We start from the raw sequence: 23,398 nt of genomic DNA on the forward strand, positions 1-23,398 counted from the left end.
AATAATGTGTTTCTCTAAGCCACTGTTTATTCATTTGCAGAAAGAAAGCAACACTTCCCTCCTGGAATTGTTAGCAGGATTAATCAAATTACCTTAATCTTCACAATTAGCACAGCGTCTGGCATGGCGTTAGTGCATCATGTAGCTTTAAAAAAAAAAAAAAAAAAAGTTGAGGCAGAGTTCTTATCCGGGAACTAAAATCTCACCCTGCCCCACTGGTATACAATGTCTGAGGGACAAACGATTTGGCAGCTACACTAGGAAGATAAACCTGGAGGCACATATTTGAAGGAATGGCCTGGAGAAGAGGAATTATACTTTGAGGGGCATATAAGGATTTTACTTTAGTGAAAAGCTTCTATCACTCAAACCTATCCAAAGCTCGGCTACCTTTTAAAGTAGTGAGTTTTCTCTCCCTGCATCTGTTCAAGCATAGGTGATGGGACCACTTGGTGGAGGTGTTGTGGGGGCATCTAGTCATAGGGTGAGAAGTTGGAGTGACTTTGCAAGATACGTATTCCATGATTATAAGAATGACATGGTCTATTAGTATCGGATTAGACATACAACAGGTGTATTCTTATGGAGTACAGAGAGACAAAAAGTGTGCATGAAAGTGTGCCCAGGGGAGAAATTCTAGCAGGCCATGGCAGCATAGATGGTGGCACCAAGGGAGAGAGTAGAAAGGAAGCCACCAAGGTGGAAGAAAGAGTAGTTTGGAAACCCAACATTTCATAGACTTGGTCCTACCCTCCACCTGGAAAGGGCAGGATACTTCTCAAAGCTATCTTAGCTGTCAGACAGCTCATGAACTGAATGTTCTCCCCCAGTAACCACCTCCATGAACACCAAGCCCACAGCCCAATATTCCAGGGGATAGCCCACTGGTGAATCAACCCAGGCCGTGCTCACCACTCACTAAGACCTGGTAGAACCAATCCGCGTGCCTTGGGCCAGGCTTCTGGGCATCAGATTCCCTCTCAGGAAGCATGGTTCTGAGCAACTGGAAAGCAGGGTGCTGACTGCGGACTTTCCAGACACAGGGCAGGGATTGCCGGTTCAACACTTCCTGAGGGCTTAAGAGGGGGATCTTTAAAAACCTTGTGGTCAATTAAGCCCATCGTGCTTCGAATTCTTCCCTCAATTACCAGCCGAGAGGGCAGCCCATCTGCTTTCCGCGTTCACCCCGTGGTACTTGGTTCTTTCCTCCATAACCCCCACTGCTCTTCTTCCCTCAGTAATTTTTCCTCTGAACCACACGGGACCTCTCTACCTTCTTACCTTCAGCTCCATACCCTAACTGAAACCTGGCTCTCTCCCTGGACCCAGCCTGTCTCTTGCAATTGTTCACTCTCACATACAACACACCCCCCATGCTGGGGATGGCGATCAGGCACCAAGGGCTCCCCCCGCACCACTTCCAGATCTTTGTTCCTCTACCTGAGTATAGGAAACCTTGCTTCTGGGAAGGCCTCCGCCATCTGGATCTGCTTTCCATTACATCCCTTAATTGCTCCACAAATGGTAGAAAGGACTAATTTTAGCATTTCTGCCATTTGCCAAGTCATAAATGTTGCAGTGGGGATTAATCCCACTTAATCTGGCTGGAATCCTTGTGCTCCCCACCTTCCTGGCTATTTGACCTTTGGAAAGTTCTTTAACCTTTCAGGGCTTCAATATCTCCATTTAGAAAATGGGGATAAAAATGTTTACCGAAGGCAATTGTTATGAATTGTACGACGCAGTAGATGGGAGATCATCATAATAAGCATAAATTATGAATTGAATCTAAATGAAAATACCTTCAACTGTGTGAATGTCATTCACCCTGAGGTAATTAAAGGTTAGCGATAGCTATTTTCTTAGTGTTAGAAACTGGTAAAACTATTCTGTATGGCATGGTAATTTGTTAATTATGTATTTGTTAAAACCATAGAAGGTACAACACAATGAGTGAGCCCTTAAGTGAATTATGGACGTTAGTTAATAATAATGCATTAACAATGGCTCATCAATTGTTACAAATATACAGCATTAATGCAAAAAGTTAATAATAGGGGAAACCAGAGAGGAAAGAATATATGGGGACTCTGTACTTTCCACTTAATTTGTTTGTAACCCTAAAACTGCTCAAAAGCAATCTATTAATGACAACAAAACAAAACCAAACCAAACCCAAAAAACCCTGCTTGTATGAAGCAGGTGTGTTCATGAGTTTATAATTATCAAAGCTGGCATGGGTACATGGGTCCGTCATACATCTTCTCTCTAAATTTTCTGTAGTGATAAAGTTTTCAAAAAAAAAGAAAACAGTTTTGTTGAAACGGAGGCTCTTAATCAACCAGAGAAAGCTATTTGACAGTATCTCCGAATATCAGGTATTCACTTTCATTCATCTCATATTTATGGGTGACCTATCGATCGCCAGACTCAGTGTAGATGCAGTGAGGGGTTCAAGAAAGGCTTCAAGACATGATGGAGTCCTTCCTCGGGAAGGTGAAATCTTGCACGGTTCAGAAAGCCGCGTGCCACATGAGTGAGCAACACCGAGAATGACTCCAATCCATGCACAAAGTGTAAGTTCCAGAAGTCCGGAGGAGACCAAATACAAGTTCTGGAGCTACATCCCAAACCTTTGAAGCATCTGAATGCCAGGAGTTCTGCCAGGGGAACACCGTAGGATTTGGACTGACGTTGAAGCACAGGTTGTCACATTCTGTTCCAGCGAGGGTCTTTTTTTTAATCACAAAGGACAGCTGATGCGGAAACCACTCAGTAAGACCGCGTTCTTGAAATGGAAAGTAAGAGAAAGATGAAAAAATATAAAAGCATGCTTTATATTGGGTGCCCCAAATTGGGTGGGATGTTATTTTCTGAGCAGGGCGCAATGCCAAGCTTTCAGCTGTTGTTGAAATGATCATTCAGGTAATTGCTGGCATTAGCCTGTCAGTGTGGGCTCTGAGAAGAGTTCAGATGAGGGAAACAGTTTTGTTTTAGACCAGTGTAAAATAAAAGTGCGTCAGTGTGCACACATGTTTTATAGATTTATTTTGGCCTTTGAGGCCAAAGAGGCCAACCACTGAGACCTTGTGGAATACTTAGAGTAAATTTTGCCTTATTAGAGAATTAAATGATGGCTCTGCATGAGATTCTAATGTTCTCGGAGAATGTATATATTAAGTGATTTACAAAAAAGAAAACGAGAAAGAAAAGATCATATATTCAGATTTTCATAAAGAAGCTTGAAATTAAACTCTTTGGGAACCAGGAACATTTGGGACTCTGTGCAGGACTATTTGTTATTCTAAAATTAGATTTCAAAATCAAATTTCCTGAAACACAAAGCCAAGGGGGTTGTAAATTTCAAATGTTGGCAGTCTGTGCTGCACACAGGTATCTTCTGATGACTTTTAATTTAGATCTTGGAAAGGAGAGTAGGGATTTGGATCTAGTTAATCTTTCTCTTCTTTAACCTGTGGAGTCTTTTGAATAGTAAATAAACGCTTGAGGATACAGAAGAAGAGTATCTCTACCATGGAACCGCGTTCTCTGACTTCTGAAGGGAGCCCGTAAATCACTTCCTGTGTTGCTCACTGCTGCTAATTCCTAGAAATTTGTCTGGTTTCAAGAAACAAATCCAATAAATCACAGCTTTTATCGGGAGAGGAGAAAGAGAGGTATGTGTGCTGAGCACACATTCAACATAGATGGAGTAGGAGTCAGGTGTGAAGCACAAAGTGCTAGGATTGATGCTTTGCCTGTACCGACTCATTTAATCCCAGCAAGCCAAGGAGCTACCTCTGTTTTCAGAGGAAAAAAACTGAGGGTCAGTTTGTGATGTACCAAAGGACACACAGCTCATAGGTGTGTGAGTATCCGAGATGTGTCTGACCCCCAAAGCCTGGGCTTCCTATTGTGACACTCTCATAGTTTGGGTTTGTTGACTCTGGGTCAACAATTCAAGCAGAGGAGAACAAGTGAGGTTCTTATCTCATTCCCTGAAGGCACTCAGATTATTATTAAAAGGATAATCTATGCAAAGCAAAGCAATGAGCCTCACGTGGGATAATTTGGGGGGTACCCTCTCCTGGCCTGACATACCCTTCTTTTCCCCAGTCTCCCAAAGTGCCATCCATGTACATTATTAGAAATCCACCATGACATAGTCAATCCTTTGGGTTAAATATTTCTTTTTCTGGGGCGCCTGAGTGGCGCAGTCGGTTGAGCGTCCGACTTCAGCCAGGTCACGATCTCGCGGTCTGTGAGTTCGAGCACCGCGTCAGGCTCTGGGCTGATGGCTCAGAGCCTGGAGCCTGTTTCCGATTCTGTGTCTCCCTCTCTCTCTCTGCCCCTCCCCCGTTCATGCTCTGTCTCTCTCTGTCCCAAAAAAAATAAATAAACGTTGAAAAAAAATATATTTCTTTTTCTTGTTTCTTTTTTTAAAAATTGTTTAATGTTCGTTTATTTTTGAAAGACAGAGCATGGGCAGGGGAGGGGCAGAGAGGGAGGGAGACACAGAATCTAAAGCAGGCTCCAGGCTCTGAGCTGTCAGCACAGAGCCCGATGCAGGGCTCGAACCCATGAACCATGAGACCATGACCTGAGTCAAAGTTGGTCACTTAACCAACTGAGCCACCCAAGCGCCCCTCTTGGTTCTTCTTTGTTAAAGGAAAATACACCCAAGGAAAGATGGCATATTAGTCATTAAGACCACAGTCTTCATAGTCAATTAATTCCATGCCATTTCCTTTCTCAGAAAAGACTAGAGTATTCCAAGTTAGTAGGAGAGGAAAGATATGCTGTTTGCCTTCACAGCCTGGGACTGTGAATTTCTAAGGGTACCGGGATAAGACAGCTAGGAAATTGGTAACAGAGAAGAGGTTAGTAAACTAGTTCTGATATTAGAATAAAAATTGTATGTTCATTGGCAAAGGCCTTCACAGTTTTAGAAAAAGCCCTTAGTTATTGCTTAGCCTTATAGCAACATTACAGTGTAATGAAATTTTGTCCGGGAACCCTGCTGGGTGACCACCAGGTACCGGCTCACACAGGTAAGCTTATGCGATGACTTGAGACTGCTCAGACCCCACGCTGGGTGCTTTATAGGTCTCTCAGCATTCTACTTTCACAGTGACACTGACAGGTTATTAGACCCTCTGTACAGATGTTATTAATAATAATCACCACCATCTCCAATTATAGGAAGAGACAGAAGCCAATTATTTTGTAAGTATAGCTCATTTTACAGACAGAAATAAAACCAGTGTTAGTTTAGGCATCATTGGCATATGGAAAAGTACTGAATTTTAAGCCAAAAACCTGCTTTCAAGTTCCAAGTTTACCTTAACAAGCTGTTTACCTCAAAGCTGGCCATTTTACTTGAAGCCTCGGTTTCCTTATCTATAAAAATCTTCCTCCCAGAACTTTCAGATGAATTAGTTAGTCTGGTTTATTTGGGGCAATAGTTCAGCACAGGGACCCAGAAGAAGAGGCTAGGAAGGGAAAGGAAGATTGTTGATCCTCAGTAGAAACCCCTGGCTTATCTCACAACTTGGCTCAAGGCCAATCCTCCCCTTAATATCTTCTTTATCTCATACACTTCATTATGTTTCCTTACCCAGCTCTGTCAGATTTCTATAAAACTGTCAAATAAAGGCTTAAAAGAAACTTACATTCTTGATATTACGATCTCTCAAGTGTATGTGCCACTTATAGATAAACAATATGAAAATGACAGTATCTCAGGATTTGTCGGAGGGAACATCAGGTAAACAAAAGCAGAACATCTGTAAATAAAAATCAAACCCATTCATTTCGGTGGGCTGAATGACGTAATTGCACTGCATATCTGGATTCCTCACCAAATAAAAAATGGACAAAGGCAGAGGAAATAACCCAAAGAGGTGTGCTGTAAGATTATCCAAACAGTAGATACTTTCCCAGCAAAGCACCCAACGTTGATGAACTTTACCGGTAATACTGAGGCTAGCTCCTCTGGTCCTGAACTTTGAGGTCTAAAGCTCTAGTCCTCTCCACACCTTCCCTGTGGCTAAATGGAGCAGGGAATTTTCTGGGATAGTTCCACGATGGCTACCCACGGCAAGCTGTTCTCCATGGGAGATCAAGATGGCAACTATAACACGAAGTTGCCTCCTTGAATCTAGACCTTGCAATTCTACGAGGCAGCTTAGAACGTAAGCATGTCAGGGGCACCTGGGTGGCTCAGTCGGTTGAGCGTGTGACTTCAACTCAGGCCACAATCTTGTGGTTTGTTGGTTTGTGCCCCGCATCGGGCTCTGTGCCCACAGCTCAGAAGCTGGAGCCTGCTTCGGATTCTGTGTCTCCCTTTCCCTCTGCCTCTCCCCTGCTCATGCTGTCTCTTTCTTTCTCTATCAAAAATAAAATAAGCATTTAAAATCTTTTTTAAAAGAAAGTAAGCATGTCAGTAAGCAGCAGCGATCCCGTTGAGGTTAGCTTGGGCTGCCCTCATCTGAGGGCTTGACGGGGGCTGTGAGATCTGCTTCCAAACTCCCTCACAGGGAAACTGGCTCATATTCTAATAAGTTCATTATGGACTGACTCTCTTAAAAGAAATCTAGAAAGGTAAGTGATTTCCAGGCTAAGGAAGGAATTCAACAGAAAAATCGCGCTCTTGGGGCACCTGGGTGGCTCAGTCGGTTAAGCGTCTGACTTCAGCTCAGGTCACGAGCTCGTGGTCGGTGAGTTCGAGCCCCACATCGGGCTCTGGGCTGATGGCTCAGAGCCTGGAGCCTGTTTCCGGTTCTGTGTCTCCCTCTCTCTCTGCCCCTCCCCCGTTCATGCTCTGTCTCTCTCTGTCTCAAAAATAAATAAACGTTAAAAAAAAAATTTTTTTTTTAAAAAGAAATTGCCTTTCCAGAGAACTAAGCACAGAAATTCCTGCAAGTGTTAATATGGCTTTATTTCAGGAGACTCTTCAGAATCCCACCGTTCTAATCACCAGGCTTTGAATCTGGAGGGAAAATACACTCTCTAACCAGCTATTTGAATGCCCATGGACTCAGCTTGCTTTCGAGGGAGACTTGGGGGCAATCTGGCCCACCGCAGTGGGAACAATAAGCAAAGTGGGGAATGAGAACGACCAAGTGAAAGACCTCTGGGGAGCACTTTGAACTTTTTGAACACACCTCACAATGAGATGAAGCTGTAACATGCTGATTTTCCAAAGTTCCTAGAGCGAAGATGTATTGGGGGGAGGGGGAGGGCGGGGAGAGGAATCACGTGTTCTTAAACGAATCAATACACATGTTTACTAGTAACAAAATGAAACACGCTTGCCTTTGAAAGGCTAAAAAGCTTTCTTCAGATAAAAAGAGAGGGTGTTGTTTATTTGTGTCAAGCCTGATATTACCGCAGAATATCATGGGGGACACCTGGGTGGCTCAGTGGGTTGAGCGTCAGACTCTTGATTTCAGCCCATGTCTTAATCCCAGGATCATGGATTGAGCCCGAGGTGGGCTCTGAGCTGAGCATGGAGCTTGTTGGGATTCTCATTCTCTCTCTCTCTCTCTCTCTCCCCTTCTTTCGCTGCCCCTTCCCCCCTCCAAAAAAAGCACACACGCACAAACACACACAACAGCAGAATATCATTGAAAAAAATTGCCAGGAGAGTGGAATACCAAACTGGAAAACAATGGTGCCTATGTGGAGGATTTTGTACAAACTCATCAAGAGTTGTGAATTACATCATTCCTCCTCCACACTCACTAATAGGTGTTTAGAGATCAGCTTCTTGCACACACATTCCTTTTCCTGGTTGATTTTTATGTGAAATATTTATCCTATGTATCTATTCCTTAATAACAGCACTTTCAAGTCTTGGACTGGGTTAAGGATCTCTAAAAAGTCAGTTTCATTAATAATTTGGTTAATCTCCAAACACCCTACAGTTTGCACCAATAATTTATCGTAAATTCCATGTACAAAAATATAAGGCAAAATAAAACCCCTTGTGACATCACCATTCAAAGATAACCACTGTTAATAATTTAGTGTATTTCTACTCAGTTTCTATTTCTTTTTTTTTTAAGTTTATTTATTTATTTTGAGAGAGAGAGAATGAGCAAGGAAGAGGTAGGGAGAGAGGGAGACAGAGAATCGCAAGCAGGCTCCGCACTATCAGTGAAAAGCCAGACATCATGGGCTCAAACCCACGAACCGTGAGACCACGATCTGGGCCAAAATCCAGAGTCCAGATGGTTAATTGATTGAGCCACCCAGGTGCCCCTAGTTTCTATTTCTATCACATATTTGTATATGATGATGCCATGTGTCTGAACCTTGTTTCATTCTGCATCAAACTTATCATTATAACATAGGTATCTTCCCATATCAATTTTTCATAAAATATTTAAAGTCCTATAATATTTCTTTTTTAATTTTAAGACAGTATTTTTTTTTATTTTTCTAAGTTTATTTGTTTTGAGAGAGAGAGAGAGAGAGAGAGTGCAGGGGAGGGGCAGAGAGAGAAGGGAGGAGAGAATCCCAAGCAGGCTCCACACTGTCAGCACCAAGCCCCTCGTGGGGCTTGAACTCATGAACCTTGAGATGGTGACCTGAGCTGAAGTCAGGGTCAGACGCTTAACTGACTGAGCCACCCAAGAGCCCCAAAAGTTGAATAATATTCCTTATTATGAATTTAAAATATTTTATTTAACCCACTTTTTATTGAAAAGTATATAATTTTTATCTAAAACTTTTGTTGCTGTTGTTGTGTTTTTTGGGTTTTTTTGTTTTTTGGTTTTTTTTGCTGCATCATTTCCTAAAGAAATTCCTGGGAGTAAAAGCACAAAGCCCAATAATGTAATCTTTCTCCAGATTTATAACCCAGTACCCTGTCATCAGCAGTGTGAGAAGGTGTCTGCTCTCACGCCCAAGCACTTAGAGAGTACCCTTCACTGAATCCCTGTATTCCCGCCAAGTATTCTAATATTCTCCCTTGTTCCTTTTTCTTTTCCTTTTCTTTTCTCCTTGAAATTCATCTTAAGCTCTGCTTTACTGCTTTGTGTTTCTTTGTTCACTAGAGCAGTTAAACATTTTTTTTTTTTTGGTCAGATTTATTTCTCATTTACAGTCTTCTTATGTAAAACATTTTCTCTAGTTTACTCTGGAAATAGCCTTTATGTGGCTTTGCCTTTTGGCTGGTGTCAAAACATGTTTAGAACCAGTTCCAATAAATGTATACATTCTCTTTCAAAAGAGAATTCTCTGAAATTTAGTTATTGAGATTATCAATAATCATAAGAATTGACAAAAGTCCAGAACTGATTATTTCTCTAATGTCGGTGTTGTAACAAAGGTCCACATAGTGCATTGATTCAATGATATTATAACATTTTGCAGGATAATTGGCAGCTGGAATTATAAATTCCTGTAGCACATCATGAATCTTGTGCCCCTTATCGTAAGAACTCTTACTGCTACTTATTTTGAAATAATATTTTAAAATCAGAATTAAAATTACAGTTTTTTTTTTTTCTATATTGCATCTCAGGATAGTGTCCTAAAGATCAACTTGGCTGTGAGTTTTTGGAAAAGCCTAGCCCCAGGTCATGCTATTCCTGCGTGCCAAAATAACTTGGCTGAGAAATGCTGGATAAGGGGCACCTAAGTGGCTCACTTGGTTGAGTCTGATTTTTGATAATGGCTCAGATCATGATCCCACAGCTCCTGAGTTCAAGCCCCCCATCATGCTCTGCGCTGACAGTGTGGAGCCTGCTCGGGATTCTCTCCCTCCCTCTCTCTCTGCTCCTCCCCTGCTCAGCTTCATTCTCCTTCTCTCTCTCTCTCTCTCTCAAAATAAATAAAAACAGAACCTTAAAAAAAAACAGAAGTACTGGATAAGATTCACTCATATCGGATGAAACTCTGCCTCTGGCGCACATCTGGCTGCATCAGAAAATGTTCAAAGAACATGAGAGAGGAAATTACCAATTAAGAAAGACCATTTTCGCGTTTACTAAAATAGAGCTTCTTCCCCAAATAGGGCTCAGATCTTCAGAATGTAAGCCAGAACATGCCGCTCCTCTCCCGGGCTCCTGCACTGGCTTTCCATTTCACTTGGAGTAGAACTGAGGCCCCACACCCGTTCCCTCCCTCAGCGTGTCTACCTCTGCGATCTCCTCCCTGCCTCCACCTCCCCTCCGTCCCCTGCGTTCACTCTGCTCCAAACACTCTGGCCTCTGGGCTGCTCCTGGAAGAAGCTAAGCACTTACCTCAGACTGAGAACTGGTGTCGCCTGTTCTCTGCCTGAACCTGCTTCCCCTGGACATTCCATGGGGCCAATGCTCGCCTACTCTTTCTGATACTTGCTCCAATGTCACTCTCTCGGTGAGTCCCACCTGGTTCCCTATTTAAAACTGCAACGTACCCTGTCCTCCCATTCTTCTGATTCCCCTTACCCTACTCTACTTCTTCCCCCCATAACAATTATCGTCTCACATCATATATAATTCTTTGTAGTGTTTATGGTCAGTCTTCTTGTTAGAATGGAAGTTCCAATCAGGCAGGATTTTTGTTTGGTTCGCCAGTAGGTATCTCAAAGACTTAGGACAGTGCCTGATGAACAGTAGACACTCAAACAATTTTGGTGTAATGAAAAGAAACCATGTTGAAAGGGAAATACAAATAAAGAATGCGCTATGGATGGCATTTGACTGGGTAACTAGAGGAAGTATATGACCTGGTCTTATGTCACCCTTTTGATAATACAAATGATGTCGTTTATTCATTGATTGGATGACCATTTAGCACTCATAGACTATGCATTGGCACTGTGCTAGACATCAGGGATACGAGAGAGAAAATATAATCCGTATCTTCAGTGGATGTGTAGCCTAGCAGCACATAGGAGAACATCCAACCAAGTCTCGCTGTGGGTGGTGGGGGCGGGAGGGGGGGCGTCAGGAAGGGCTGAGAGGGCCAACTTGAGAGCTGAGTGGAAGAGGCCAGAGGCAGGGTGCAGGGAGAGTGTGCAGAAGGCATTCCAGATGGAGTTAGCATATCCACAGTGCCATGTGCCACGATGTGGCTCCTGTTGAACCTTAAATTCTATGCTAAGAAAGTTGGACCTTATCCTAGAGCAGTAGGGAGCCATGGAAATTGAAGTAGAGTATAACACGGCCAGATGTACATCTTAGATCATTATGTCCTCTGATTCTCCAGGTGTGTTAGGCATTTAACGAGTACTTACTATAATCAAAATGTTCTTCCTTTGTGCTTTGGGGAAAATTACAATGATAGATCTAGGGGAAAAAAATTAACTATGTTGCTACACTACGTGTTAAGCGTTAGAATGAGGGGTATGGAAAGGGTTTTATCTTTCCAAAGTCAATCGCAATGTGTTGATGCTGGGGAAGGCACAAAACTCTTTGAAAATTGAATTATTTCTCTTTTCTAAATTATTAAATTAAATAATTTAAAGAAACCCAATTTTCTTTAGTTCTTAAAGTTACAAGCTAAAAAACATGTTCAAAAAGCTGACCGAGAAGGTAAAGGAATACGGTTACAACTTTAACCATGTCAGGAGACCCGGCTGTTGCTTCAGAAACGTGCAGCAGAAGCAAGTCGATATGGATTCTGAAAGCACGTTTGATACGCGTGACTAGAATTTATAAAGAGGCAAGGCTGCGTTCCTTCCCAACTCCTGGCCTTTTCTGCCTGGGAAGGACAGCCATCCTGTCATCGGTGTCATATCCTGCCATGGGTGTAGCTGACGCGTGGAGAAGCTCCCGCGTGTCCAAAGGCGTCATGAGAGTGCTGGTACCTGCCGCAATGAAAAACTCCTGCTCTGCCCTTACACCACCTTTCTGATGCTGCATGATATTTAGTCCCTTCTGGGATTTCCGATCAGAGTGTGGGGGGTTTGTGGTGAGATGAAAGGCATTTCCACAAGTTTTTGTTGCTCGAGGTGAAATCTTTACATTCCTGGTTGGTTCTACCTGTTCAAAGATTGCCAAATTCAAAACAGCGCGACTGATTCCGCAAGAGAGAGATTTTTATCGGGTACCTACCCCAGAACTTCCTATCGTTGAAAAAGACTCTATAAATAACTTAATTATTTGAGTACTGTTTTTGTGTCTCTGGCATGTTTCCCCAGTACCATCAAGTAAGTCATTGTCCAATTCTCAGCAGACACTTCCTGGAGGTCCTATGAATTTAACTTAATTCTAACAGTAGCTACCTGGAGACTGTTGTCAGCTCCCGCAGGCTGAGAGCTTAATCTCCAGAACCTCCCACCCCCCAACACACACACTCCAGAGATTGGTAGGTGGGGCTGCAAGTTCCAGCCTTCTAATCACATAGTCTTTCGGGTGATCAGCCCCTTTTTGAGGCAATCCAGGAGCTTCCCCCCTCCACTCAAGTCACCTCAGGTGTGCTCTAAAGAAGCGCCTTATGAATAACGCAAGACACTCCTGCCTCTCAGGAAATTCCAAGGATTTTAGAAACTCTGCCAGGATCGCGGGATAAAAATCAAATACATTTTTCATAGTAATCTCTTTTTTTTTTTTTTTTTTTTTTATAGCACTGGTTAAGAACTTGGACTCTAGAGCCAGGCTACCCGGGTCCAAATCAGGCACTGCAACTAACTAGGTCTGTTACCTCAGGTCAATTATTGAACCTCCTTTGTCTTGGTTTCCTCATCAAAAATAGAGATAATAACCTCCGTGACCTTCGCCGCAGCAACTTCTCCCTCAACACGTCTCCGGAGGCAAGGGAAACAACAGCAAAAATGAACTACTGGGACCTCATCAAAATAAAAAGGTTCTGCACAGCGAAGGAAACAATCAGCAAAACTAAAAGGCAACTGACGGAAGGGGAGAAGATACTCGCAAATGACATATCAGATAAAGGGTTAGTATCCAAAATCTATAAAGAACTTATCAAACTCAACACCCTAAAAACAAATAATCCAGTGAAGAAATGGACAAAAGATATGAATAGACACTTCTCCAAAGAAGACATCCAAATGGCCAACCGACGCATGAAAGAATGCTCCACATCACTCATCATCAGGAAAATACAAATCAAAACCACAGTGAGATACCACCTCACACCTGTCAGAATGGCTAATATTAGCAACTCAGGCAACAACAGATGTTGGCAGGGATGCGGAGAAAGAGGATCTCTTTTGCACTGCTGGCGGGAATGCAAACTGGTGCAGCCACTCTGGAAAACAGTATGGAGGTTCCTCAAGAAATTAAAAACAGAACTACCCTACGACCCAACAATTGCACGACTAGGTATTTACCCAAGGGATACAGGTATGCTGTTTCGAAGGGACACATGCACCCCAAGTCTACAGCAGCACTATTGACAATAGCCAAAGTATGGAAAGAGCCCAAGTGTCCATTGATGGATGAATGGATAAAGAAGATGTGGTATATATACATAATGGATTATTGCTGGGCAATCAAAAAGAATGAAATCTTGCCATTTGCAACTACCTGGATAGAACTAGAGGGTATCATGCTATGCAAAATTAGTCAGAGAAAGATAAACATCATATGACTTCACTCACATGAGGACTTTAAGATACAAAACAGACGAACAAAAGGGAAGGGAAGCAGAAATCACATAAAAACAGAGGCGGGTGGGGGACAAAACATAAGAGACTCTTAAATATGGAGACCAAACAGAGGGTTGCTGGAGGGGTTGTGGGAGGGGGGATGGGCTAAATGGGTAAGGGGCATTAAGGAATCTACTCCTGAAATCGTTGTTGCAATATACGATAACGAACTGGAATGTAAATTTTAAAAAATATATAAAAAAATAGAGATAATAACAATGATGAGGTTCATTGATGGCACCTTGGTGTATTAAATATTGTAAACTGAAGAAATTCTTTTTTAATGACAGAAGTAGGAAGGTCGCTTTGACCTCTTTTTGTCCTTCTTTGAAACAAGTGGTAAAACTCCCATGTAAAAGGTGCGTCCATGTACCGAGAGAAAGGAAGATATTGTTATCACCAGAGACAGGGATTTGGGACCAAGAAGTCTACACAAACATACTTTGTTAAACTCTCTCTTACCTTCCTGCTTACTTCTTCCCCCATTTACTACCCCCAGTCCAAACCCCTCTGTCTTATCAATTCTTCACAAATGTATTGTTTCTTTGTCTAAAAGGTATGAACGCTCTGGTCACTTCTTTGAGTCTTGATTTTCTTGTGAAGGCTCCCATGGACAAGTAAAAACTTAATCAGATGTGTATGCTTTTCTCCTGTTAGTCTGTCTTTGTCAGTTAAATTTTCTGACCCAGCCAGGGACTCTAAGACAGTTGAGGGAAACTTCCTCCCATAAATAGCCTCCACATCATAGCATTGTAGTTAGTTAATATATATAAAGGCTTGGAACAGTTCCTATACAGTGTGAGAGCTTTGTAAATATTAGCTATTATTATCTACCTAGTGCTTTGAATAAAAGTCTGCATTAAAAACTTCCCTGAAATAGGTGAATACCAACTCCAGAATTAATAATCACTTTGGACAATTGATTGCATTCCACGAATTTACCTGACTTATTTGATGGCATGTACAGTGAACAATGATCACCCCCATGTCTAAATTAACCCTAACAAATGAACAGTTAGCAAAAACTTTAAGACGGTCAACATAGGGGCACTTGGGTAGTTCAGTTGGTTAAGCATCTGACTCTTGGTTTTGGCTCAAGTCATGATCTAACAGTTTTGTGAGTTTGAGCCCCTTGTTGGGCTCTCACTGACAATGCGGAGCCTGCTTGGGATTCTCTCTCTCTCTCTCTCTCTCTCTCTCTCTCTCTCTGCCCCTCCCCCACTCACACTGTCTCTGTCTCAAAATAAATAAACTTAAAAAACAACATTATCCTTGAAAAAAAAAAAGATGGTCAATGTAGTGTCCATTTTGTTATATTTTGTGATTGTTTCTACTAAAGTAGGAGACTTGTCTATTGTGGGGTTTTTTTTGCCTTTTTTCCTGCAGTTATATTTTTTCAAGTTCGGAAGAAGCGTGCCACATTGAAATAATAACACGTCTAGGCGTTGTAACGTCTTAACCCACATCAAGGTGTTAGAACTGTTAAAACGTGAACTGAGGCATGTTAAACATTTTAAGAGTTTGAGCAAAAATCGATCTGAATCAGGCAATGCCAAAGAGAAATGGCTAGGAGCCCTCCACCAACAGGTGCCAGGGGAAAGATTTGCATAGAGGAGATTCAGAAGCAAAGCAAGGAAATTACTTGAAATTACTTGATTGGTTGATAGCTGAACCGTTTGCCTCATTTGGAAAACCCTAGTCGGCTGTTTCTGATTAGTTGTTCTTAGGTTTCGATTTCTTAACCCTGAGGGATTTACAGGCTAAGGATATGGTTTACTTGCGTATGCAGGCTACCAAGGCATTAGAGCCACCTCGGTCTAATGGCCTCCTTGTTTAATTAATTTAACACAACAAATGTAGCAGTCAACGATGATGAATTAATAGAGCGGAGCTCAGACCCAGAAACATGCCCCACAGACCGATGCCCTAAACATGCCTCCCCAAAGGGCCTTATTTAAGATACTTTAGCATCCTCCATGCGGTCGACAAATGCAAGGAGAGTCTCCATAATATCCAAACTGAATCCTTTACCCCTCATTATTACAACTTGAAATGGCGAATTTTCCTTTATTTAGAAATTAGGGTTCCACCTGGTTGGAATTCAACAGTAGGGATTAGCTTTGAGAAACCAGGAATTTTGCTGGTCACGTCCAGAAAACCAAAGAAGTAAATCTTTTTAGTTGGGCTTCTATCCTTTTAAAGATAATACACATATGCTCATGATCGGAAGCATGATTCTTCCACTTTAATGTTGAAAATAGAACAATTTAAATTGATGGCATTTCTACCCAATTCATGCATCAAAGTTTTATTGAGGACCTATTATGTCTCAGGCAATGTTCTAGGTACTGAAAAACAGCAGTGGAAAAAAGAGTGACGAGAGTCCCTGCCCTCATAGAGCATACATTGTGGAGTGTATACATTGTGGAGGGTGACGAAGCGAAAACTAGTAAGTAAAACCCACAATGGGACGAGAGAACTCTTTAAATAGAGTGGGCAGGGAAGGCCTTACCAGGAAGGCAATGTTTAGCAAAGACCTCAAGGGGATAGGGACTTGCTAGAGGAAGGACATTCCAGGCAAAGGACCCAAGAAACACAGAAGCTCCAAGGTAGGGCATGGCTGTGTCTGGGGGACAGCAACAGGACCAGTGTGGCTGGGGCAAAGCGCACAAGATAGGGTGGAAGAGGACATATGTGTATAGACCTAAAGATGAAGGGAGAGAGCATGGGAATCACACAGGAGATTTGGCGACTCTAAGGAATTTGGCTTTTACTCTGGCTAACGGAAGACTTGGGGCTAAGTGACATGATCTCACTTACCTTTTAAAGAGATCAGTACAGCTATTGTGTTCAGAAGAGACTAGAGGGGGGAACCACGGCCAAGTAAGAGACTATTTCGGTAATTCAGTTGAGAGATGACGCCCTTTGATAATGCCGGTATCCGTGGCCGTAGTGAGAAGCGGGTGGATTCTGGACATTTGTGGATGTAGAAACCACAGGATTTGCAGATGGATGGCACAGGCTGTGGGGGAGCCAGAGAGAAACAGAAAAATGACACTAAGGGTTTTGGCCTGCGCAACTGGGAGGCTGGAGTTGCCAGTTGCTGAGATAGGGAGCACATTGGGCTACACAGGTTTGGGGAGGTGGAATCAGACCTGCGGTGTCTCATTTGCGTGCCAAGTTCGAGATACCTATGGATTAGCTATCTAAGCAGCGGTGTGGAGTAAGCAGTTTGCTTCACGATTTTTCTGTGTCCTGAACATACGCCCTACAGCTAAGTGCTTCTGCGGTACTGACCCATATTTGAATTGCCCCTTGGCATAGAACATGTTTATGAACTTCTGTTAGAAGCTTAGAACCTCAGCCCTGCTTTCAGAGAAAGTAACCTCCTTTCACAGGAAGACTGTAACTTGCGCGCTTACACCCGGTGGAGGGAATCCCAAAATAGAGCTGTCTTCAAGCAGCTGCAACAGGTCACCAAAGGGCACCCGGGGGGCAGGCCTAACTACAGGTAGGTCTCAAGTAGGCGGCAGTTTTTAGAGTCTCCGCGCTCTTTAGTACCACGGATGAGTTAGCCGGATTCTCACGCACGCGGGAAAACCATGTGTCGTCCCGTGCCAGCTAAGTGTTTTTGCACGAAACAAGTTTGAGAGGCCTCAGCACCAACACCTGAGTCGCAGTTGACCTCTGGCGGGCATGGCGGTGGCCCCGAGAAAGGGAAGGCAGGAGACGAAAAGGAAGAGGGAAGTGTAGGGATAAGTCTGGAACAACAGGGAAGGGCGGCGGGGAACTTTCAGGAAATACAAAACTCGAGGTAGGGGGTGACACACCGGAATGCCTGTTGCAGAAAGGCAGCTCATGTCAATGGGTAAAGCCAGCCTGAAGCAATAAACAGGAAGTAGCAGGGCGGGACTGCGGTGACTGGCAGGGACAGGTTTCCTCTGAAAGAGAATGTTGTGGGGTGGGGTGGGGAGGGGTGGGGAGGGGTGGGGTGGGGTGGGGAGGTGTGGGGGTCCTTCGGTGCCATGCAGGACCGGGAGCACCGTGCAGCCAGACTTTGCCTTATTTCCAGAAAAGCCAGAAATCGAGATCTTTTTCTGGAAGCTCCTGATTTTTAAATGTTGGTATTGAATTCACATTTTCGAAAGGCACGGCGTGAACCCACCAAAATATATCCACAAGCTGCCTTCGGTCTTTAGGCCACATGGCAACTTCTAACATGGCCATTTGCATACAAATTGTTTTAATTATGACTAAATTAAGCCAGTAAATTCCAACGTAGTTATAGCAGGTATTTCTTCTACATAGGAGAAACCATTTTTAATATAATATGACCTGAAGCTTCTGTTTCCATATGAAGTCCTAATAGTCAAATACAGAAGAGTGAAAACAACGTAATAATATGTATAACAAACACTTGCCTTTTCAGATTTGTTCAAAAGGCAAGTTACTGATTTTTGGCACTCTGTGCACAAATCTTCTCAAATGAAAGTTGTCTACTTATGATCAAGTTGTCTAAGTATGATGTTGAATAAGGCAGAGTCATGTTCCGCTACTTCCAAAATAGGTTGACATTTTACAAGATTCTCCTGGAATTTCTTTTTCAGGGTGTTCAGCTTCAGAAATTATACAGGCTGACGGGAAAGAACTAGTTCTGGCTGGAATGAACAAGTGGAAGGAGAGATTTCCATTATGATTAAGGCTAGTCTTCACAGTTTTTCATAGTAACTCATTTTTCTCCATCATTCCATATAGACATTTTCACTGAAAAGCAAGAATACTGGATGATTGAATAGATTTGGGGGATGCTTGAACTCAAGTCTTTCGGATCCTGTGATAACCTCTAAGCCTAGGAGAGTCTAAGCAGGCTGCTGGCCCCTTGTTCAGGGGCTATGATTTGAGCAGGGGTCTGGGAAGAGTTCCGTCTTCCCGGGAACTTTCCGAAGAGACTCTTGCCTTATAGTGGCTTCATTTCTACTCCTACAAATAGATTTGGTGGCAGGGGGTGAGGGGGTGGGCAGAGAAGGAAAGTTTCCATTTATTTCTTTTTCTTTTTTTCTTTTCTCTCTCTTTTTCACATTTCTTTATTACTGAGAGACAGAGAGACACAGAGCATGAGCAGGGAAGGGGCAGAGAGAGGGGGGAGACACAGAATCCGAAGCAGGCTCCGGGCTCCGAGCTGTCAGCGCAGAGCCCGACGCGGGGCTTGAACTCACAAACTGCGAGATCGTGACCTGAGCTGAAGTCAGACGCTTAACCAACTGAGCCACCCAGGCTCCCCTCATTTTTTTTTCTAAAATAATCAAGAGAGTGGATATCCCCAGAGTGGGGTAATATCTTAAAACACTTACCAGCTAACACCTTAGGTAGGAGAGTGTCTTCTTCCCTCCTACGCCCCTAACAGAGGCAGCGAGCTAGGAAAGCAAGACCATAAGTAATGGCAGAGCTCCAGAAGTCTGGAAGGAGGAGGACGTGGAGGCATGAGGGTATCAGTAAGTTCTGCCTGGTGCTAGCTCCTGTTCCTAGGAGAGCAAGAGTGCAGCTGGAGTCTTCAAATCACTTTTCACCAGCAACAAATCAAAATGTCCTCAGGTTTTTGTTAGGGGATTAAGATAAAATCATCTATTGCTTGAGATGAAAGGGAAAAGCGACTTAGACTTCAGACAGAGGCATGACCATTTCAGTTAATTTCACCTACGCCCCCATTTTCTACATAATCCCCAATCCTTTCAGGAAAACTTTTCGTGACCAGGGACAAGATGCGTGGAAAGCCCTGGAAACAAGAAAGAGACTGGAAGAGCTGGGCTCAAGGGGAAGCTGACAGACCAACGTATCTTGGTCACTCACCCGTAAACCCAGATCCTACTTTGCGAACTGCGGAGCGATTTGCTGACATAGGTTAGGAGGGGTAAGCCCGAGGTCGGAAGCTGCTGTTGAAAAATGGGTGCCTTCGCACAAATAAGGAAGTTCTTAGTCTCGCTCTGGGTCCTGGTGCAAGTGTCAGCTAGCCACGTGTCTGCTCAGTGACTTCTTTGGCACTTTGTAAGACCTTGTCGCGTGTCAGGATAGTAGTGTTCCCCCCGACTTACTCTTTGCGAACAGTCCCTTTAAGCACCCTTTGCTAACAGTTCGTTCCATATGAGACTCCTTTTACTGAAAAAAAAAAGGGGGGGGTGGGAAGAGGTGTCCTTCTCCTTTCCTTTGCCTTCTCGAAGTAAAGAATATTATCTCCTTCTAGAGGCTCATTGAATGCTTTTATTCTGGCCACATTTCATTCAGTCAGTTAATGAGATCGGACTGTGCTCACCACACACAACCCCTTGTTGCCCTCATCAAAAAAGTATGTTGATTTTTCATTTCTCAAGGACGAAAAACTCACCAAATACCGAGTCACAGACACTTCGGTTTTTTTCAAAGATCTGAAATAGACAGGAATTTCTTGCTGTTGGATAACCTTTCCCTACCAACTTAGACGACTAGTCAACATTCCCACTTACAAATATGTTGGTACTTGACTGAATCACATGAAGAACGTGGAATCCTGTCCTGGTTCACATACTTCAGAGATCATTTCTTTGCATACATTCCCGGGATCTTGCTTCCCCCCCCCCCCCCGCCCCACCCCAGATGCTGTCTTAATAGCACAGTAGTTAGAGGAAGCAATTCTGTTCAACACAGACAGGCACATACAGAAAGGCAACATACGGGCTGAGCTGGAAAACAGCACCATGGAAACAGTACAGCAAATGAGGAAGAGACCCTAGATTTTGCTTGGGTTGAGCATGCTGATGTCAGGACTTCTGTGGAGGAGATTTCCCTTCCTTTCCACTCCCCAGCCATTGACGAGAATGCAGAAGTACCACTGTAGAAGCAGAAGACGGGGGCGCCTGGATGGTTCAGTCGATTAAGTGTCCGACTCTTGATCTCGGCTCAGGTCGCGATCTCACAGTCTGTGGGATCGAGCCCCACGTCGGGCTCCGTGCTGACAGGGCAGAGCCTGCTTGAGATTCTCGCTCTCCCCCTCTCTCTGCCCATACCCCACTTGTGCTCTCACTCTCTCTCAAAAATAGATAAATAAACATTAAAAAAAGAAGAAGAAGCAGAAGAAGCAGAAGATGCCACTGTCGGGTCAGATGGAATTGTGTGGGCATTCTTCATGCCCCAGAGCAGTCTGCAGATCGTTCTGGGTGGGTAAGAGTGAGCTTCGGCACCAGATTTCCCTGAATTCCCATCTGATTACGGCCCATCACTAACAAGTCACCGAACCATTTGCAGTCTCCATCTTCTCTAAAATCAGAAAATAACATACCTGCCTCATTTGAGTGAGGTTTCAAGGACCCGGCGCAGGCAAAACAGCACAGAGCTTGACACGTAGCTCAAGGACAAAACTGTCACAAAATTGTTTTCTCTGAAGTCCGCGTTGTAGGAAATGTTTGTCAGGTTCCTCACTCGCCGTGGGTTAGGCAGAGAGGAAAGGAGAACAGAACACAAATATGGTGTGAGAGAGGGAGAGCACACACAGGGCTCTCAGTGGAAAGAGGCGGTGAGCTCACTTAGAAAGGTAAGCCATAACCATGTGTCTCCTGAGAACATCATCTGAGTGAGCATTCTGGTCCTACTCCTGTTTTGTTTTCTCCCCTGCACCCCACGTGCAACCCCGCCTCAAACATTTCCTCCTGGTCCTTATAAAAATGTCTTCTTTTAAATATTTACAAGTGTTTATTTATTTTTGAAAGAGAGAGAGAGAGAGAGAGAGAGTGAGCACGAGTGGGGGAGGGGCAGAGAGACAGGGAGACAGAGAATCCCAAGCAGGCTCCTTGCTGTCAGCACAGAGGCCAGCGCAGGGCTCGAACTCATGAGCCATGAGATCATGACCCGAGCCGAAATCAAGAGTTGGACGCTCAACCGACTGAGCCACCCGGGCTCCCTCCTCACAAAAATTTCTGTAGAGTTCTTCCCACCTCTCTGCCTCTTGCTGTCTCCCCACCCCCATTTCCTTTCTCCTCTTTCTTACCGGTACCTCCACTATGACTGATCACTCTTCTGCTGTCCTGTGTTCAAGTGTTGCTGTCTGTAGCCTTTCAGCTGCTTTATTTCTGTTGTCCCTTCCCAGTCATGAGAAAACTATTTGTTCTTTCCCAAAAAGCGATCCTCTTTTTACCGACAACTCCTTCTTAATCTCTTCTTTATGTATTTACATGTAAGTCGTTCATTACTTCCTGGGCCATTTTTATTTTTTGTGGCCTTTGGAAATGCCGATCGGGGGCCATTCACCTGCACCTGTGCTAAATGCACACCTTCGCCTACAGGCCTTTAGATTTTTTGTTTTTTGGGTTTTTTGGGTTTTTTTTTTGTATTTCAAACCTTCCCTAGAGAACACTGCTGTGTAAACAGTGGACTTGTCCAGCACCATCTGATGAGAAGTAACCAACAAGTACAATGCATTGTCTATAATGAAACTTCAAGTAGCTTTTCTTCAGTCAAAGCTGTTTTTGACTACAAAAGTGTTCAAACTATCCAGGACTATTTGACAGTTACTCAGATTCATCCATCACCAAAAGTAATTTCTCTTACTTGTGCAGAGCTAATTGAAAACAAACAAACAAACAAACAAAACTGAGTTTGGGGCTTAGATTATCCAGGGAGTATTTATACTATCTTCGTGAGCAAGCACACTGTCAACCCCTTTAACCTGAATAAGAGTGTGGCTATTTGTAAAAGCATAATGTAACGAGCCATTGCCCCAGAGATCCGGGGTGGTCTAGATGGAGTGGCCAGCTTGGTAGAGAGGACTCCCTTCTACTGTCAAAGACTCCTTGTCTTTTCCATTTGCTCGAGGCAAAGGGGCTGATTTGCTACAATGGGTTAAACAGGAAATCATTCACTTGTGTTTGGACTTCTTGTGAATACAGTAAAGTTAATTCTTTAAGCTGGGTGTTAGTAAAGACCAGACTCAAATCATTCCTGGAAATGTCAAAACAGGAATTTGCCCCCGAAGTCCTGAGAGATCAAAACTTGTCCGTTTTGTGGTACCTGCTTTTTTTTTTTTAATTTTTTTTAAGGTTTTATTTATTTTTGAGACAGAGAGAGACAGAGCATGAACGGGGGAGGGGCAGAGACAGAGGGAGGCACAGAATCAGAAGCAGGCTCCAGGCTCTGAGCCATCAGCCCAGAGCCCGACGCGGGGCTCGAACTCACGGACCGTGAGATCGTGACCCGAGCCGAAGTCGGACGCTCAACCGACTGAGCCACCCAGGCGCCCCTGTGGTACCTGCTTTTAGGGAATCCCCATCCCTTCATCTCTGAAATTAAGGGAATTTTATAATAATTTGGTTTGGAAAAGAGAAAAAATTGTTAGCAGTCAACAAATCTGGGCTCTGACCCTAATGCCTCCTCTGGCTCCACCTGTGGCTCCGGGGGTGCTACTCTGGGCTTCCTGTCTCACTGTTCCCATCTGTGAAGCACTTTGCCATGAGTAATGGGTTACTGAGAATGACCACAGCTGAAGGACCATATAAACCTCAAAGCCTTCTCTGAAAAGTTTATTTTGTGACATGAAATGTTATTGATGGCGATAATGAGATTGAGGCAATTGTGGTGGTGAGCTGGTAAAATCTCCACTTAGCGCTGAAAGCGGTCACCGCACAGATTCTACAGCCAGAATATCTGCCTTGTCACGTCTTAGCTGTGTGACCTTGGGCAAGTCATTTAACCTCTCGGTGCTTCAGTCTCCTCACCTTTAAAATGGAACTAATAATAGCATCTGCCAGGCAGATGGTTGTGGAAATTATA

General features: G+C 43.6%; 1 long non-coding RNA gene across 1 annotated transcript; it reads right to left on the reverse strand.

The window, feature by feature from the left end:
- Positions 1-2,235: 2,235 nt before the first annotated feature.
- LOC113602827 (uncharacterized) lies at positions 2,236-19,545 on the reverse strand. Its single transcript, XR_008300328.1, has 4 exons — positions 19,454-19,545; positions 16,427-16,628; positions 5,360-5,492; positions 2,236-2,788 (listed from the first exon to the last, which is right to left on the reverse strand). It is a non-coding gene; the product is annotated as an uncharacterized LOC113602827 (long non-coding RNA).
- Positions 19,546-23,398: the final 3,853 nt, after the last annotated feature.

Source organism: Acinonyx jubatus, chromosome B4 (genome assembly GCF_027475565.1).
Source record: "Acinonyx jubatus isolate Ajub_Pintada_27869175 chromosome B4, VMU_Ajub_asm_v1.0, whole genome shotgun sequence".
NCBI classification, from domain to species: Eukaryota; Metazoa; Chordata; class Mammalia; order Carnivora; family Felidae; genus Acinonyx; species Acinonyx jubatus.